The 20,299-nt window shown below is 31.0% G+C and overlaps 1 long non-coding RNA gene across 1 annotated transcript; it reads right to left on the reverse strand.

Moving 5' to 3' along the window:
- Positions 1-11,962: 11,962 nt before the first annotated feature.
- Positions 11,963-17,527, reverse strand: LOC143078035 (uncharacterized). The gene is made up of 3 exons (XR_012979012.1): positions 17,273-17,527; positions 14,617-16,268; positions 11,963-12,656 (listed from the first exon to the last, which is right to left on the reverse strand). It is a non-coding gene; the product is annotated as an uncharacterized LOC143078035 (long non-coding RNA).
- Between the last annotated feature and the right edge of the window lie 2,772 nt (positions 17,528-20,299).

The raw sequence follows: 20,299 nt of genomic DNA on the forward strand, positions 1-20,299 counted from the left end.
GAATTTCTACTGATTACACTAAAGGTGGCAATCAACTGATTGAAGCACGTGTCGAGAAAATATTAGATAACTTTCTAATTAAAAATGACATAATTATAAAATTTGATTTGATGATTTTTTACAAAGTCTTTTTCTAGATGCCATATCCGTTGTGATAGTATCTTTCCATCAGGTCCTTAGTGTACATTTTTGTTCTTAGTGCACTAAGGAGGTCCTTTGCAGTATTTCTACGAATCCCATGATTTACATGTATGCTGAGGGAAAAGTCGCACATGTTTTTATAAGTAGGACGAAAGTCACAAAAATGTAATCCAAGTGTACACGTTGGGAAAAAGTCTGTGAGAAAGGTTTAAATATTTTTATTTACATCTTCATATTTTTATCTGCGAAATCATAACTTCGCTAGCCGTTAAGACGGAACAGTATTCCATACCGCAGATACCATTCAATGATAGACTTTGTAAATTTTGTAGTTCGAACTGTGTGGAAAACGAAATACATGTTTTAATGGTCTGTCCTTTATATACAGACTTCCGATATGAACTTTTTCAAACATCACGTGAACATATTAACTTTGACAGAATGAACACAGAGAAAAGATGTATTGCTCATATGAACTGTAAATACATACAAAAGTTTTTAGCTCGTGCAATAAATAGTTTTTTTATTAGAAGAAAAAAGTTTTTATGAAATTATGATTTACAAACAATATATCTTCAGTATTATTTTTGTCTTTCTTTGTGCATATTTGTTTCTTACATAAAGGTTACTGTGATGTGTTTCAAATAAAATCCCAAGTTTATATCCCTTTATTTTCTTTTGCAAAGATAATTTCAATTGACAATTTTATTATAATATCTATCATCAGAATATTAGCATTTTAATAAAGATTTTATTCGTTTATTTTGTTACTTATATCAGAGACATATAATACATATGTATTATATGTCTCTGCTTATATCAAATGTGGATATTATTTTAATTTCATCAAAGATTTACTAAACAAATCATTGATTTCATTGATAAAGATGTGTGTGTAACTATACAAATCCTTGTGGTAACTAATTCATAATTGTATATATTTTAATTAATTTTATTGTAAATAGTGTCTCGTAATTTTATGAAGGCTGGCTATCGATCTTTGTTTTAACTGTAAGACCAATGTGCGACACTATAATGAAATAATCATTATATTCATCTTTTATATTTAATCTCAATTACCAGATTGAAATTTCACACCTTATTGAACATTGCAGATGTACGCTGACCACTATGTGTATATACCAAGAAACTGCTAGGTGTGAAAATAAGATGTGTCAATGTTATGAGGACCTGTACGGGGGGCCTTAATTCTATAATTGTTCAGTCTTTTTCTGTGTTCTTTATATATAAGCACTTCGTCATTCTCTATTCCTTATTTTTTTCTCTATGTTTCTGTAGTCATTATTTAATTTCCTTTATTCGGCACTTTTAACCCATTATTCTCTATTCATCGACCCCATCCTGACCCTCTTTTTTAATGAACCGTTAGCAAATACGTCTCGAAGGTGGCAGCATACATCACAGTCCACGACATTATAAACTAGTAAGGCACACCAGAGACATATATACACATGTGTATATATGTCTCTGCTTTGATTAATAAACTAGAATAAATATACTAAAAAAATTTAAAGATAATGTATATTTTTTACAATTTCGTTCGTCCGGTTTTTGTCGACAAATGGTTCAGGTTTTTTTTTCGCAGTTTTAAGTAACGTTATAATATATATATTTTATAGAATAGCTTAAAAGCAGATACATATATTTATTTCGTGTCAAACCATTTCTTGGAACTTGTGAAGCTTTTTATGATAAATGGAATATTTTTTTTTCGATTGACCTATTGATATGATCTGCTGAAGAAGTCAAAGGTGTATTCGTCAACAGAAGGATTAAGTTGGGCACATTTTTTTAAAGAAACAATAGAAAGATAAAATTTGAAAATAAAACAAGATTCTATTTATAACAGCTTCCTTCTTGTTCTCTAAATACAATTCAAATCACATGATTATATACAGCTACCTTCTTGTTCTCTAAATGCAATTCAAAATCCATAATTTGTTTTATAAACCAATTGAAATACTAAACACATGACGAAAAAACGGTCACCGAAAAAACATATTCATAGTCAAACTGTTTGTACACACGTGCGTGATAAACGGTCCATGGTTGAATGATCATGAATTTCAATCGATTACACAGATTGCAATCAATATTGAATGTGGCACGTGTCGATAAAACATTAAATTTTGTAATTCTTAAAGATGTTATTAATATAAAATATTGAATTATTTATTTTGAAATAGTTTACTTCTATAATTCATTCCTTAGTGCCAATTATATCACATCGTCTGGTCCCTTGTACTTGCATCACTTTTTATTAAAATGTTCATCAGAATCTTTCGACAATTTCGATCACACAGATGAAGCTTTAAAAAGTTGAAAAATATTTTCACGAGTCAAACAGTTGACGTGCTTTCTTTATCATGTTTAAGCATGCGAGAATGTATTCTTAAAAAATCTAAGAGACACAGAAAACGTAATACTACTAGTATACGAAATCATTCAATTTTGCATAAAGATGATAACTCTAAACTTTAAAAAAAAAAATGTTCAGAAATATGAAACGGAAAAGATGGACTTCCTTCTTGAACAAAATACAAAACTAGTAAACGGTGAATGTATATGTACTACTGTAGACTTTGTTATGATGACCTTTAACTTAATAAATATTTATTTTTTATTATTTCAATCAACAGGTAAACCTTAATTAAATTTTTTCCGGAATAGTAATTTCTTTCCGGAAAAAGTAAGATATTTATTTGCGGAAACGTAATTTTTTTTCTCCGGAATTGTCATTTTTTTTTCTGGAAAAGTAATACCAATTTGCGGAAACGTAAAAACGCCGCTACTTATTTCGGAAAAGTAATGCACGAAAATGCGGAAACGTGAAATTGGATTTTTGGGAAAAAAATAACTACTAAAGGACATGTTAGCGCCGACATGAGTTGTATGAACAGATTTCCAAAACAACCATATCATTAAGAAGGAATGTTTACATGCTATACTCTCGTACTAGTATTACAGGGTTCTTGTGGCGTTCACCTTAGACACACATCTTTTTAACGATGTTTAACAAGAATACCCCTATTAAGCGGACAAGCAATTTATTCTTTTTTCTGTTATTGAATACCGAGAAAGAAAATAAATCCCGAAATTAATTTGGAACTTTGATACTCAATAGTTTCCCATCAAAATATTCACAATTAGTGTTCGTCCAGTGGCATATATAACAATCTTATTTCTATATGCAATCAACAATGAGCAAAACCCTAACCTTATAGTCATCTATAAAAGACCCCGAAATGACAAATGTAAAAACAATTCAAACGAGAAAACTAACGGCCTGATTTATGTACAAAATGTGAAAATTCCTTGATAACCTGAATTTTCTTAATTATTTGCCTACAATATATAAGTCACTGTTTAAGAAAAATAAAAAATAAAATTCTGGGACTATTATGTTAACGTTAGTATAATAGTCCCAGAATTAAAGTGTAGATAAAATAAGAGCCTCAAATTTGAAAGTTTTAAAACATTTCGAATATAAAAAAAAAAAAGTAAAAAAATATACAAAACAGACTTTTTCGTTCATTTTGTAACATGAATTAGGCAGTTAGTTTTCTCGACTGAATTGTTTTACATTGTCATTTTGGGGCCTTGTATAACAGACTATGCGGTATGGACTTTGCTCATTTTTGAAGGCCGTACAGTGACCTATAGTTGTTTATTTTTGTGACAATTTGGTCTCTTGTGAAAAGTGGTCTCATTGGCAATCATACCACATCTTTTTTATATATTTAAATCATTTTACAAGACATCAAATTGTTATTTTGTGTTACTGTTGCAGACAATTCTTTTCAAATATTAAAAAAATTATTTTAATTCAATGGAATTTTGCATTTGCACCCGCTTGAAAAAAATAAAACCATATAAAGAAGCAACATCGAAATTCTCTGTACTTTAAGCGGCATTTTCACATGAGTAAAATATAAGGTCAACGTTTGAAACTTTCCGTGGAATAACGTCAAAATCGTTGTTTTATTAGGAACGTCGTGTAACGCTAAGTGGCACCAATACCGTGCGTAACGTCAATATAAATCTGTGATTTTACTATGTCCACAACTTCGATGAACCAAAGCAAGTTAAACATCAACCTGTATCTAAATCAAATTGGTTCTCTTCTTCTTCGTCTTCTTCTTTTGGTATACAATAGTCTATCGACATTCGATGATTACATAGTGTTGGCATACGTGGACTAGTCTATTTACAAAACTTTTACCCCAATTTATTCAAAATATATGTTTTTTTCTTATGTTTAATGTATACATGTATATATTTTAAATTGCGCTATAGTTCCGTAACTTTCTACCCAGTCGTATAAACGAATCGTCGACAAGTGCGTACATTTTTTTAAATCAATATTTCTGTTATGTTCCAATCTGTCCTTCACTATTGACATCGAGTATATATTACATTTTCCCAAAGTCAACCTTGGAAAAAATATTTAAATAGAATGTAATTTCATCAAATCTTATTTTTTGGGTATTATTTATATTTTTATGAATTATATTCTTTACACCAGAAATGTTATTTATAAACAAGCGTATGAGTTTAGTTATGACAAGTAAGACAGAGTTGTATATTATACATCTGATAGTTCAAATGGAAAGTTATAAGTTATCGGCCGAGTACACAGAATAATACCTGCAGAAGTGAAACGATGCATGAACTTGCAAGTCCGACAGGAAATCGCTTGCATACCTGGACGTGTCACCTCACACCCCTTACAATACCTTTGGAAGTAATACCTTTAGGCATGCTGGTGATCAGATGAGGGAAGATCAGAATTTATTTGAAAAAAGTTTATTACTTTAAAGAATTATGAACAAATTAGATTTTCGAAAACAATTTTCACGGAACACTTATTCATGATTTCAACTTTGACTCTTTACTTAATTCCAATATTAACAGTTTAAAAACAACAGACCATGGTAATTTAAAAAAAATGCAAAAATTTTCCGTATAAAGTTAGTTAGTCGCATAAAACAACAGTACGATTGACAAGATATCGACACGCAATTACGTCTACATCCTTATTCTTTCAAAAAGAGATTCTCAGGCAACCTCAGAATATAAAGTTTCAGGTTTTGTAAATATTGGTAGACCTGTTACTATTCTTGCGGCCTCTAATTGCAAATTTTCTAATTTTCAAGGATCCGTGTTGAAGGCTGTTCTTTGACCTATTCAATTTTGAAATAAAATATGTTTAAACTAAACGGAGCCTTGGCTATAAAAAGCCTCAAATGTTGAAGGCTATTCTTTGACCTATTAATATTTATGGTCTTCAAATTTCAACAAAATTCCGCGTAGGGGACCACAACTTGGAAATGGAGATATGTTTTTATAAAAAAAAAAATCAAAGAGAACACAGAGTGTGTAAAGTTTTAAAATTTTTGATGGATAGGAACATTTTTTCTCCATTGCCAAATCAACTGTAATATTAGCATTCATACCACTAACGCTAAAGAACAATAAATGGTACCATAAATTAATTAATTGCATTTGATGGTGTTAATGTCTCACAAGGCAACCCCATTATTAAATAATAGTTAACATACCTGATAATGGAACAATACCATTTTAATCTGCATTACGAAATGTAAATTGAATAGAAATACCTGGAATCTAGTTTTCAATTTTAATACCTCGATAAAAAGATACAAAAATATTAATGTAACTGGAATTACATTAATTATGCGTACAATAAACTCAACAATCTGACCTTAGATAAATTCAGTTACTTCCTAGCAGACCGTGCATTCAAAATATTGTGAGGAGTGCTTTAGCTGTTAAAATTGATATGCCGTGTAATCGAATTTAGGCATGCGCGTTACATTGACCTGTGCATGAACTGTCGCAAGTCTTGCCTTCCTCTGATAACGCGATTTAACGGTCAAGCCCTTTAAATCGAATTATATTTAAATCTATTTTCAGCAGTTTGTTATTGTCGACATTTCTATTACATTTTCTGGATAAAACTTTTTAATACATGTATAAACATTTTAACAAGCTCACCATATTCTAATTTAAGAGTTGGCGCCCATCAAAGCCTTGCACACGAAAATATTTATAGGAAGAGAAATAAAACAAAAGCAAAATGATTTGTCCTTTTAATCTCTGAAATTATCAGCAATAATGATTTTTTTAAAAGTTTTAGTTACGAATGATATTCTAGCCTAACGTGTTGATGTGTCTGTTGTCAGAGATGCACATAGACCTAGGTGAACAATACTGTCTTTAGTTACATCTAGTGTTTAGTTCCATAAAATTTCCGGTGCATTACGTTTGCGCGCATCACCATTACATTTGCGCGCAAAAATCATTACGTTTGCGCGCAGCTTTTGCTTACATTTGCGCGCATTTTTTTGACAGGTAAACTCAGGTAAAATACAGGTCATAATACTTATTTATTTATCAATTTGTTCAATTATTTACAATAATCAGTACCTCTTCCGTTAGTCTAAGTCTCTTCTTAGGCAGGGAAAAAAGGTGATAAAGCCGCATATTTTCTTCGATTTTCAGATACAATTCAAAAAGTCAAAGGTGTAGACAAAAGTTTAAAAAATCTGTGACATAGCCCATTTATCATAACTTGAACTTAAGATATAACGGGGTTTTAAATTGATTTTAGAATTCAATATGAACAATATATAATTTGAATTTTGAACTATTTTCAAAATTAATAATTGATAGTCATATCTAGCTATTATGAAAATACCAATAAAGTAAAGTCATTTATAATTTAATATATATGAATAATTATTTTTACCTGAGATTACCTGTAAAATGAATGCGCGCAAATGTAATCAAAAGCTGCGCGCAAACGTAAAATATTTTAATCCCCAAATGCGCGCAAACGTAGTGCGCCCAAAATTTCAGTTATTATCAAATTTTGTTGAAGAATTTATTGGTGAAAGTTGATGTAAATGTTCAGTTGCAAATACTACATGCATATTGAGGACACAATCGAAGAAGTATGGTTACTGGCAAATCTATCCAGGCATCTCCACAATAAAAATATCTTCACGGAAAGCAAGCTATACTAAATAAAAAAAATAAAAAACATTATGTACGATTTTCAAAGTTGTTTAAGTAATTGTAGTGTATTGGATATACCCGTTGGACGCATGTTTCTGTCTTGTCATTACTTTCAATGAAAAGCTGGTGGTATTCTTAGCCCCAACACCATGTGTTGTTTTAAAATTGCTTCTGATTTTATTCACAGTTTTTGTTCAGATGGTGTCACAGTCATGTCTCAGTACCTAACAAGTCGGTTGAGTACAGGAACCCTGATGAGTTCAAAATGATGAGTCCTCTATGCAGAAAGAAAATTCCGCACATAGAGGCGGCCCTCTTTTGGTCACTAAACAATAATGTATAATAGTTCAGTGAAATGGTTGCTACACTAAACACTAAAATGCACTTTTGAACTTAAATTGAAAAAAAAGCACATGAGATTACCAAAGGATAAAGGTTTCTGCCTTGAGACAGGCGATGGATGTTTACTCATGACTTTTGATATCTCAACCGGCCCCTATTCCTTTAGCAAATGAGGAATAAACAACCACAATGCATTAAACAAGAGAAAACTCGATTTAAAAGAAGCCAGAGTCAGATGTAGAAATAGGTAACAGAAGAAACTACGCAAATGGCAATAATAAACATAAAATAACAAACGGACCAGTAGCAGTAACTCAATGCAGGCTCCATGTTTGAAATACACTTATCGGTAATTTGTGTCATTGGTAGAAAAATTAACAATTCTTAAACAATAATATCTGGGAATATTTGGTCTGCTCCAATAAAATAATATCATTACCTACTACAAAAACATATCAAACTATTCTCTGTTCTTTGGTTTTGTTCACAAATAGATTTTTCTCTAATAAGATATTTCATTCTCCCATAGGATATTTGTTTCTCCTATAGGATATTTATTTCTCCTATAGGATATTTCTTTCTCCCATAGGATTTTTTTCTCTCTTATGAGTTGCTTTGATCTCCCATAGGATTTTTAATCTCCCTTAGGATTTTTAATCTCCCTTAGGATTTATTTATTACCCTTAGGATTTATTTATTACCCTTAGGATTCTTTTTTATCCCACAGGATATTTTTTCTGAAATGAAATCCCTTAGGATATTTATTAATCCTATCGGATATTTTTAATCCCATGGGATTATTTTATTAGACTAATATCCTGTAGGATAAAAAATATCCTATAGGAAATGCTTTTATTTTTCCTAAGGGATTTTTTTAATCCTAAGGGAGAAACTATATCCTATAGGATATATTTATTCTCCTAAGGGATTTTAAATCCCTTCGGATTTAAATATCCTGTAGGATATAAAATATATCCTATGGGATTATGACTTTATCCTATAGGATTTCTCAAAATCCTGTAGGATTTTTAAAAATCCTATGGGAGAAAAAAATATCCTACAGGATTTTGTCACTATTTTCACTCCAGTTGCCGAACCGGGCGAGCCACACCAAATTTTTTTTTGTATTGTGTTATTTATCCCCAGAGGTACATTATTGCCAAATTTGATGATTCTACGACAAAAAAAAGTGTGGTTCCAATTTGCACTTATGAGAAGTGCAAATTAATCCAAGAACATGTTCTATGATTGCGTTGGATAAAAACCACATTTTTTATACGTGTGCATGTAAAACAAATTTCGTTGTAAAGGAGTATCAATACAGCACAAACAACATTTTCCAAAAGACCAAAAAAGTAAACAAAGTTTATTTAAAAAACAACGCTTTGACTAGCATGACGAACAACTAATGTTCTTAAACCATGCTGACTGCCATTAGCGATTGCCAAATTAATTGATCACAAGGTTTAACAAAATGAATCTTAATATTAATTTAATATTAAACAGAAAACAATAAACTTGCGGCAAAGATGTTATACCACAAACAAGAGGTGCAAAAATTTGTACACCAGATCCGAATTTCGACAATAACTGTCTCTTCAGTAATGTTAGGGATCAAAACGATATTAAGTATATATATAGGACCTGCTGACATATAGAAAAATACGGGGATGTGGTCCGATTAATTGCAAATAGGACAATTATATCCAGCAGACTTCACATGAATTGTCTGTAAGCAAGTATAGAAAAAACGTACGGCCTATAACAATAAGGAAACCAATATCATTCCGGCGGCAAAAAAAAAATGACTGATATGGGTACATGACAACCAATGAATTACAGCCACTTACCTGGGAAAAGCACACAAAGAATGTGGAGGGGTTCAGACGATTGTGGGCGTTTTAATTTCCCTAAAAGAAAACGAAAGATACTAGAGGGACAGTCAAACTCATAGATTGAAAATAAACTGACAACGCCATGGCAATTTTGTAGGTAACATTTGACATTATAATATGAATAGGGTAATTTAGAACGACGTACAAAGAATATATATGCATCTGTTTATTTTTACCGTTGCAAAAATGTCTTCCAAAAACATCTTGGTGGCCAAGAAACTGCATCACAAATAAAGCACACATCGTACCATACCGTATATGTTTCATATCAACAAATTTGATTCATTCATACAGTACATACATTATTTAATAGGGATGGCGGTAAAAAGGGGGGGGGGGAGAAAGTGGCAATCAAAATCCTATTTCCGCCCTTTCAGATAAAGAGGAACTTCATTACATGAACATGTTGTTCAGTGGTTGCAATTGTCATTTGTTGATGTGGTTCATAAGAGTTTTTCGTTTTGATTAGATTAGACTGTTGATGTTCAAGTTTGAATGGTTTTATACTTGTCATTTTTACAAATTGTGACTATATGGGAGAGTTACCTTGTAACCACTACCACCACATCTTCTGACATTTGTTTAAAAGTGTCCACTACTACATACGGAATATATATTTCCCAATTGATGCTACTATCTTGCGCTTGTATTTTCTATCATAATTTACTTGGTATAGTGTTGCTGCTCATAGGGAAGCTATTAAACAAAGAGTTTAATTTTACGGACGCCATCATGAGTTGGTTAACAGATGATATCTGATATGTTCCTAATGTCGTAACTACAATCCATTTCCCTTTTCACGAGTGTGACCTTCCGAATCGTACTAGTTTCCGGATTTGTTGCAACATGAGCAACATGACGAGTGTCACATGTGGAGCAGGATCTGCATTCCCCTTTAGAGCACATGAGATAACCTTCACTTTTTTAGGGATTTAGTCTTTAGTTTTCTTTGTTATGTCTTGAATATTTTTGTTTGTCTTTTTATTTTTTAGTCATGACGTTGTCAGTCGATTTTGTATCTATGAGCTTGAATGTCCTATTGGTAGATTTCGGTCCTTTTCTATGTTATTTATATTATATATTAATTCATATCAAAGGTAAAATGATTATAATTTGATACGTCAAACGCGGGTTTCGTGTTCATAAGACTCATCAGTGACGCTGAGATTAAAAAAAAAGTTGATAGTAAAAACAAGTACAAAGTTGAAGAGCATTGAGGACCCAAAATTCCAAAAAGTTGTGCCAAATACGGCTATGATAATCTATGCCTGGGATAAGAAATCCTAAATATTTATAATAATTTATACTTTTGCAACCAGTAAATTTATAAAAATGACCAAATAATTGAAATTCATGTGAACCTCGAAGTGCTGACTACTAGGCCGAGAATACCCTTTGGGACGAAACATCCACCAGCAGTGGCATCGACCCAGTTGTGTAAATATTTATCAAAGGTAGCAGGATTATAGTTTTATACACCAGACGCGCGTTTCGTCAGCACAAGACTCATCAGTGACGCTCAGATCAAAAAAGTTTGAAATCCAAAACTATACTAGTTTTTCCTTTCGTGACTACTTAAAACTTTTCCATCAGCTGCTGTCAATTAATGTATCATGTTTTGACATATTCGATCCTTTTTCAGCTTGTTATTTATTTGCCTGTGGTAATATGTACTGTGTGACGTATGTTTATGAATAAGTAATATATCGAAATAATTATCAATTATATATGTTACATAAAACATCCAAAACGGCTTTAAATTACAAATTCATAATGAATGGAACTTATCTTGGTAGTATCCAATGATTTAGACAGAATTAATATTGTTTTTTAAAAATAGAAAAGCACTGGAGTTGAGATGACCAATGATAATCTGTTTATTGCTATTTTACCTATGACGACGTTATTAATTTAAATATAATTTTCATATCATTCGACTCCGCTGAAAAAGAAAATTATCAGTCAGCAAGATCAAAGGAAAATTTTGTAAATAGCGACAATTTTATATTTAACACAAGCATGATGCAAAGTGATTAAACTGGGCCTAGGTTTAAATGATAAAAAAGAAATGAATGAAATCAGTAAAAGGTATCCATAAATTATCTGAAAATCTACCATCTTTTAAGTCATCCAATTCAAAAATACATTTTAAAATTGAATACCGTCTTCTCTTTGTTATTTGTCTACAAGTAATTATATAAGTACCATTGAATTGAACTATCAATTCGTCAACCAAGAGAAAATTTCTCATATTACTCTTATAAATATTAATATTTTCGACTCTCAAATGCTAAAATTAAGAATGCAGGCAAAACAAAAATCGTAAGATGCACAGAAATAATCATTTTCGGTGGTCATACAAAAACTGCCTGCGACTCAAAATGTTGATTATTTTACAATTGTTCCGAAAAACATAATATGCATTCGGATTAAAAAAATGTATAGTATAAATAAATACGATGAGAAAGCTATATGTGTGTACAAAACTATATAAGATTTTCTTTAAGGGTAAAATAGCGAACACTAATAAAAATGAAAAGTAGTACTATGGAACATTTATGAAAATTTCCATGTACATTTTTTTAATTTCGTTCCATATTTACATAGACTAAAAACTTTCCATGAAGTAGCAGTTATCACAGAATGCTCCATACATAATCATTCATTATCTGAATGAGGCAACCTAATACTAGATATACCGTTTTAAATGTTAACTAAGTTTATATACAGGCGAAACTCGTATTCGAGATTTAACTGTAATTCACAAACATTCTATTTTTTCAAATAAAGACTTTTGTCAATTTTATCCATCTCCATTTACGATTGTAGGATTTAGACAGTTTTGCACGACACAGTTTGTGTTCTTTTGATCTTTTATATCCCTGCACAGTTGGCACATCATGTCTGTTAAATGAGCAAAAATTACAGGCCAACGGTCTGCAGCTGTTGATTGCTTGGACAAGTATGTCTCTATTTTTCCCTCGCCACCAGGATCTTCATCCTCTTCTTCATGATCGATTTCTTCTTCATTATCTATACTTAATTTTGTGATTGATCTTTTACAAATTTTCTTTTGACATATTTCCTTTTTATTATTTGGGTTTGAACAATCATTACACAGTATATGTTTTATCTCATCAAACACATCAGGTATGTCATTGGGCTGAATGTTGAGTTCCTCTCGGAGTTCATGTTTGTGTAGTGCTGAATTTGCTTCTACAAAACATAATAACATAATATTGCATTATACCTATACAAATTACAAATCGAATTCTAAGTAAAAAGTAAAATAAGAAAAATTCCGAGCTCGAAAGAAAATTTAAATGGAAAAGTCCTTATTCAAATTGCATTAACAAAATCTCAAACCGATCAAAGGAATTGAAAACAACTGTCATATTCTGACCTGCTACAGGCATTTCTTTTTATAGAAAATGGTGGATTAAACGTTGTTTTATAGCTAGGTAAACCTCACACTTGTATCACAAACGCATGCAATTCGATTATATGGAAAACAATGTTTGAACAAAACATACAGACATTATGAATAAAATGTCGAAAAAGGGTACATCAGTCAACATTGTTTATAATCTTAATCACTATAAAAGCAAACAAACACGAACAAATTAAAGACCTGGATACAAGAAATGACCACAGCACAAGAAAACATTGGCGAGATTCCAATAATTCGACAGTTTCTTTTGACAGATGACTACATGGTATGAATATTTTATTTCGGAGAACGTTATTGGTAATGTAACCCAAAAAAAGACAATATTCAAATTTCTGACTAGAGTGGTAAATTGAGAACTTTTTAAAAAAATTTAAAAGTTTTTTTCTAGTAGAATGTCTAGAATACTGTAAACCAACTAGTTTTCACGCATTCTATTTTTTGAGTGCTTACTTCTTCACTTCTCGGCGATCTATTTTCCCGATCTTCTCAGTGTCTTGATTTATCTATATGACGAAAGATCGCAAAGTTTCACATATTCGTGACGATTTAAATTTGCGTTACTTTTCACTTTCAAATGCAGCGAATAAGTTAGTTGAAAATTTTAATTCAATAATCGCTTAAAAACATTGCAGTCATCAGTGTCATGATTAAGTTGTAAAAAATAACTTTCTTATATTACAACATGCGTTGATACTCTAAAGTGATTACAACTTTATGCTGATCAAACTCTTGAAACATTGCCTCATTTGGACGCTATGGACGGACGAACCCGTAGCTTGCCTCTTGCAAAGGAACATGTATGCTCCTATATTACACAAGTTTGATTCATTGACAATTCAAATTTCCCGCCATTCATCCATGTCAAAAGGTTTTGTAAAATAATTATGACATCTGAACCATCCTGAAGCCAATAATTGCATTGGGAAAGCATTGACTGGTATTTGAATATAACTGAAAATATGGCAAACTGAGGTTTTTTTGTGTCAATGCCAGAAATGTGAATCCATAAAGCAAATACAAAGGACACAATTCAACAATTTGAATGCAGACTGCAGATATCTGTAAGATAATGTTTATGAATATATATTAAGGGTGTTACTTTTAAATACTTATAATATCTTTTGATTTTCCACCAAAAAAGTGGCCTTGTCATACTTTAACATTTGTTCTCGAAATAAGATGTGCACGGAATAAATGACACAATTAAGTGACAATTTCTTTAAAATTGAATCTAGTGTTACAGTGATATGTGTTGTATATATAATGAATATTTGTCTCGTTGGCACCAATACCATATCTTTTTATTTCTTTGGAATGAACGGTGAATGATTTATCTACTTGCTTATTTATCTATACCGATATCAAGATAGAAACTTGCCGCCTGGATTGGCAATATCCATGTCAACTGGGTGCACTCTCAGTGAAACCTTAAAAGGCCACTATACGCAAAATCAACCTTGGGCTGATTTAGGAAATGATTACTTGTGTAATCACTACGCATATCTTGAATGATCTTCAATAGAGTAGGAAAGAGAACAAAATACTGAATAGCACAACATTAAAAATTTGAAGAGCTGAAAAGCAAACAGAGCCTATTGAAAACAATCAACACCGTGTAATTTTTGTTTAATATTACAAAAAAACATGTAATTAAAATTTTTATTTTTTAAATCATTAGATAGTACACCTGTGAATACTGGAACTTAAAAATTATTTGATACATACCATTTTCAGTTACAACTAAAGGCAGGACAAACTGGAAATATGAAACTGACAATAAAATCAAAAACATCTTTTCAACGATTTATTCCCTGTGTCTATCTTCACACTATATAATCTTATGTAATATATTGTATGCAAAGTACTTCATTTACATAGTTTAATGTCATCTTTGATGCATCGCTTATCCATCTTGTATGATTTCGTTATACAAAGTATTATCTAGTAATATGTAAAAAGAATCAATCCAATAATATTGAAACGTAAAAGATTAATTTTTCCAAAGGAAGATAGAACCAAGAAAAGTATAATTAACTTTTCTTCCAAACTGAGGATTCATTGAGAAGTTATCTTATTTAGTTGTTGTCCTAAAAAAGACGGATAGGGACAGTCTGCTATTTTGAAGTTTGAACTAAAAAATGTAAAAATTAATATTGACAAGTAACAACATGAAACTTGAAATGTCAACTTGCAGGAATACGTTGAATACATTTGAGAACATCAATACCAACCTTGTGATACACCCGATATTTGCTAAGGAATGTTTGTAAAAACCTATTGTCTTTTTTTTTATTTATACAACCTGTTATTAACATCCAATAGTTTATTGCAAGTCAGCATATAAGATAATGCAATAACAAGAAAAAAAACCAAATTAAACAAATAGTACCTTATAATTCATTTTTTTCAATTGTGATCGTAGTTTCCAGTTTTCATTTAACAAACGATAAAGTTTTAATACCAAAGTTCTTGAAAATTTTTGAACAAGTGATAAAATATTAGGCCAAGAACAACAATGTTTAGGCAAAAATGTTAGACGCAAATTTTTATGGGCTGGAAAAATCATTACAAAATGATATTCATTTTCAATGGTGTTCATATTGCACCATTAACATAGTTAAACTTTCTCTCTATCTATTTTTCTCACTCTCAATTGTTTAGAAAAGGACATTCTTTTTTTTCTTATTTGTACTTGCCACTTGATTTTTGTTTTTGGTTTAAGTCTTACATTTCGCACTTCCAACACTAGAAAATTTCCAATTTAAAACTTGTATTTGTTCAGTTCAAAGTTGATAGTTCTTTGGTGGTTCAATTTATATAAATAAGTGATCAATTTCAAAATTTCGCGCTACTTAAAACGTTTACTTGATAGTTTTTAAACCTGAATTAATATTTTGCGTTCTTTGATATAACACTTGATCTTTTGTAAGGATGTCTGGAAGAAACGTGAAGTTTTGGTTTTGTTTTAATCCTTTTATGTGCCTGAACAAGAGAAAGTGATCTTTTTAAACAAAATTTCGTGATGCACTTCTTCTTTTTCACTGGGTCCTTTATCTTGCTACACAACGAACATAACATATTTGTTAATTCAGCAATAACGCCCTGTGTTTTGTCCACGGGAAGTCCTTTATTACCGAAAATGTCAATGTGAATTTTTCTTTTGATGATGGAGACGTCAATTGAATGTCGCATAGCATGGGTTCCGCTTGACAGACAAAATTTCTTACTGCACTTTTCACGGTCTTTTTTGTCGGAAATTTTGCTGCATGCCTCACATGCGATATCTGTCAGAATTGGAATAATAGTGGCAATATTATTACGTTGCCATTCCACAAGATCTTTCTCGAGTTTTACAGGATTTAGTTGTCTGTTTATTCCTATAAAAGAAAGAAAAATGTTATATGTTGAATGTACATAAGGTTTATTTTAAAAGTTGTTTTTCAAATGAGGTCTTTTGTGAATTTTAGCAAAGGAAAGATCTGATTGAGTATTCATATTTTGTTTTTTTCTTTATTTTTAGGCTAGCTAAAGCCCGCCTCCGGATGCTGAATTTTATCGCTGTGTTGAAGACCCATTTGTGACCTTAGACTGTTGTCTGCCTTTTTGGCACGAACTATTATAACTATGTTTCATATCAAGTGATGTTTTCTTCAAGCACGTGTTAGTGTGTTAACTAGGGTGTTGCATTGTAGTCCTGTCATGTAATGTTGTCATTTTAATGTTATAATTAACATTACCATTAAAGCGGGAGGTTTTGCATGCCACAAAACCAGGTTCAACCCACTATTCTTAAAATGCCCTGTACCAAGTCAGGGACATGGCCATTGTTATATTATAGTTCGTTTCTGTGTGTGTTACATTTTAATGTTGTGTTTCTATTGTGTCGTTGTTCTCTTATATTTGAGGCGTTTTCCTCAGTTTAAGTTTGTAACTCGGATTTGTTTTTTTTTCTGTATCGATTTATGAATTTCGAACAGCGGTATACTACTGTTGCCTTTATTTGAAGTATATTCATTGCATTTAACATTTGAACTACATAGTGAAACAGGAAATTAATACTCTTTTTGATAACCATTGGATCACGCATCTGTTTCGCTGGACTTCGTTCTAATATTAATCTAAACGTTTTTGTTTGGAGATTGATTTAGCTTGTTTCCATTCAAAAACTTAATGTGGTTTCCACTGGCCATACATAGTATCATTTAAAACGTTTTTGGGAATTGTGGGCCCTGATGCTCAATTTTATCTTATATTTTCCATCTGATTGCACTCTATTACTGATTTGTCTTATGTAAACGAAAGGCTGGTCTTGCGTACAAACATTTTACACTGGTATCTTTGATGCGTTTGTTTTATACAAATAATAAGTAATAGTTCTTACCTGTGATTTTGTGTTTATAGCAACAAACTGATGACCAGGATGCTAATATCAGCATACAAGACACTATTTTCATTATGGTTATTCAGGATAAATCCAGCTTTATTATGAAAAAGAGATTTTTGTGTAGAGAATTGCGTAGGTAAATGAGCTTAAAGCAATTTAAATTTCAGTGTCAGAAACAGGTGTGTAAATAAGTTAGAAAATATAAACCTAAATATTTCCGTGTTTCATTTATCATCCTAGCAAACGTTGTCAGGACATGATGTAAACAACGTAAACATACAATAACACACAGGATAATCGCGTAATGTTACCGGTATTCGAGAAGGGTTTAACATTGTGTCATTTGGAAGTACACGTTACCCCTATTTTTTGGTGTGCCTTGATAACATATTTAAAATGCAGTGAATATTTAGATAAATAAATTATTTGTTGAAAGACTTAGCTAAATATGTAAATTTCATGAGTATTGAAGAAGAGAAAAATTATACATTTTATTAATAAATTTTCAGGTTAGGTTTGACAAAAGTAGTTAAATTATAAAAATTCAAAAAAAAAAAAATTATATGAAAAAAACACGGAAATATTAATTTGTAACAACCCACATGAAGCCCTCTGAATAGTTATTGCGTATCCAAATTTTTAGATGAAAAGTATATGACTGAAATACAATAAAATTAGAAGCGATGATGTTTTAGATAACTAATCTCTGATAGTAATAGTTTCTGAACTGTAAGAATGTTCTCAAGCAATTACAATAAACAACATATGTTTTGTTTTAAGCTATATTGTTTTTATATTATATAAAATAACGAGTAACGATTTTGTCCTTACCATTCTTGTAACAAGAGCATTGCCTATGTCTTTATCGTTAATGTTTACATAATTAAATCGCATTAAACTGTGTTATTGACTATATGCCATTAAGACTGAGGCATATTTATCTATGTGCAGAGAAAGATTTTTTCCCCGTATAAAAGTTATTCTTAATGTAAGGCAAAGTATTGAGATATGAAATCATGCGTTTTTCTCTTTTAAAAATATTAAAATTGAAAGACATAGATATATAAAAGCAAGTAATAAATATATAATATAATATAATAACCGATGACTATGATAGTCAAAAATGCACATCGGGTTGCACTCTCTTACCCTAATATTCAAATTTGATGTTATTTTTTTTTCAGAACACGCCAATCTGTAGGAGAAACAACGATTGATCCGCTTGGATTTGAAAAAAAGATGTGTATGGCTCAAGTGAAGGGTGGACAATCTTTCTGTTGAACGTAGCTTTAAACTAATCTAAGGTATACCTTGTCCCACAGAAATATCACATCTTTTAAAATTATCCAATGACTAAAAAATCCAGTATAAAACCTTAATGGTGTGACCACAACATCGGGGAAACTTTTCGATAATCAAACATGCTCTGAATATTGTATATATGCATTCACGTTGTGTCTGAACATTGTTTGAGAAGAAGAGTGAGATGATACCAATGCTTGAAGTCATAAAACTTTGCTCAGTGCTCGGAGCACAAAAAAGCATGCTCGAAATATGAAATCCAACATTTTGATTGGCTGATTTTGTAGTACGAGTACAAAAAACTGACTCGAAAGTTTTGTGACTTCAAGGCCATGTTGAAAACATTATGTAATATAACAAAGGGAAAAGGATGAAAAAACAAACTACGTATACGCAGTAAACTTAAAATTGAACAATACGAACCATATTTATTTTAATTATGAATGTCTATAAGAATTGCTGGGAGGCATTTGTAAGAGTCACAGTTGGATTAAGGATGTACACCTCTGAGGAGTCAAAAATTTCTAGAATTAAACTTTTTTTCTTAACCTGATTTTTGAGTTTATAGGACTGTAACAAAATAATTAGTGAAGAAAAAATCATATGGTGGTGCACTTCTTTTTTTGCTGAGGCCCTTTGAAAATGCACAATTTTGATGATTTTCCCATTTTTCATCGAGTTTTACCTATTTTTGGGCTATTATCGTGAAAAAAATCACAGTTCCACAATTAAACTTTTTTCCATATTTTCTATAAAGATGAAATGGACCAATCTGAATAAATTTTACGTAAAAAAACTATAGGAAGTGTTAATATAAGAAAGTTTTATCATATTTTGAAGCTTTTTTGTGTAAAATTTACCATGCTGTCAATTTTGTATTTTTGTGATTTTTCTCAGGTTTAAGAACAAAATGCATACTATTTCAACTTTTTTGATATAAATGATTAAAAAAAATACATATCTAAGAAATTTGAAAAGACCAAAATGATATGAGATGTACATGATTCTTGTAAAATCATTTTTTGTATCCCTTACCCATTTTCTCAAAATTTTGGCTGAAAATACTGATTTGATTGGTCGTAAAATTTGAAAACTGGATTACTCAAAAACCGTTCATTGTAAATACACAATTTTTCACTGAGTTATGTTTAATTATAATATTTCAAAAATTCATTGATATTTTCTACTTCTATCACATGTTTTGGAAATAATTCAAGAACGAGATTTCAACGAGACTGAACGAGACTGAAAAGTCAGAAGAATACATCCTTAAATCAAAGGCTTTAAATTTGGTAAATGCGGCTTCTCTGTGCAATTCACACGGAACGGACAAATTAGATCATAAGGTTGACATTAGAAAACTGTGTCCTTTTATACATGTAGTTACATATTATTGGACTGCGATACCCTTTCAGCTAATATATACAAAATCTCGGTGTGTTCTGTACAAGCATGATTTAATCATATGACCCAAATTACCTCTAGCCTAAAACATGCTGCGGTTTCAAAGTCTTTTCCTTTTTCTATTTTTCTGTTGACTGCATAATCGATAAATTTCCACGCTTCGTTTATATAATATGTAATGTTTGACGTTCAGGATCAATCAATCATTTAAATTGTACATTTAAAAAAAAAAAAAAAAAAACAAATTACGCAAATTTACTAATTTGTGTTTTAATTTAGAATAATTATTGAAATGGAAATGAATAATGTATGAATTGT

Source organism: Mytilus galloprovincialis, chromosome 6 (assembly GCF_965363235.1).
Source record: "Mytilus galloprovincialis chromosome 6, xbMytGall1.hap1.1, whole genome shotgun sequence".
Classification (NCBI taxonomy): Eukaryota; Metazoa; Mollusca; class Bivalvia; order Mytilida; family Mytilidae; genus Mytilus; species Mytilus galloprovincialis.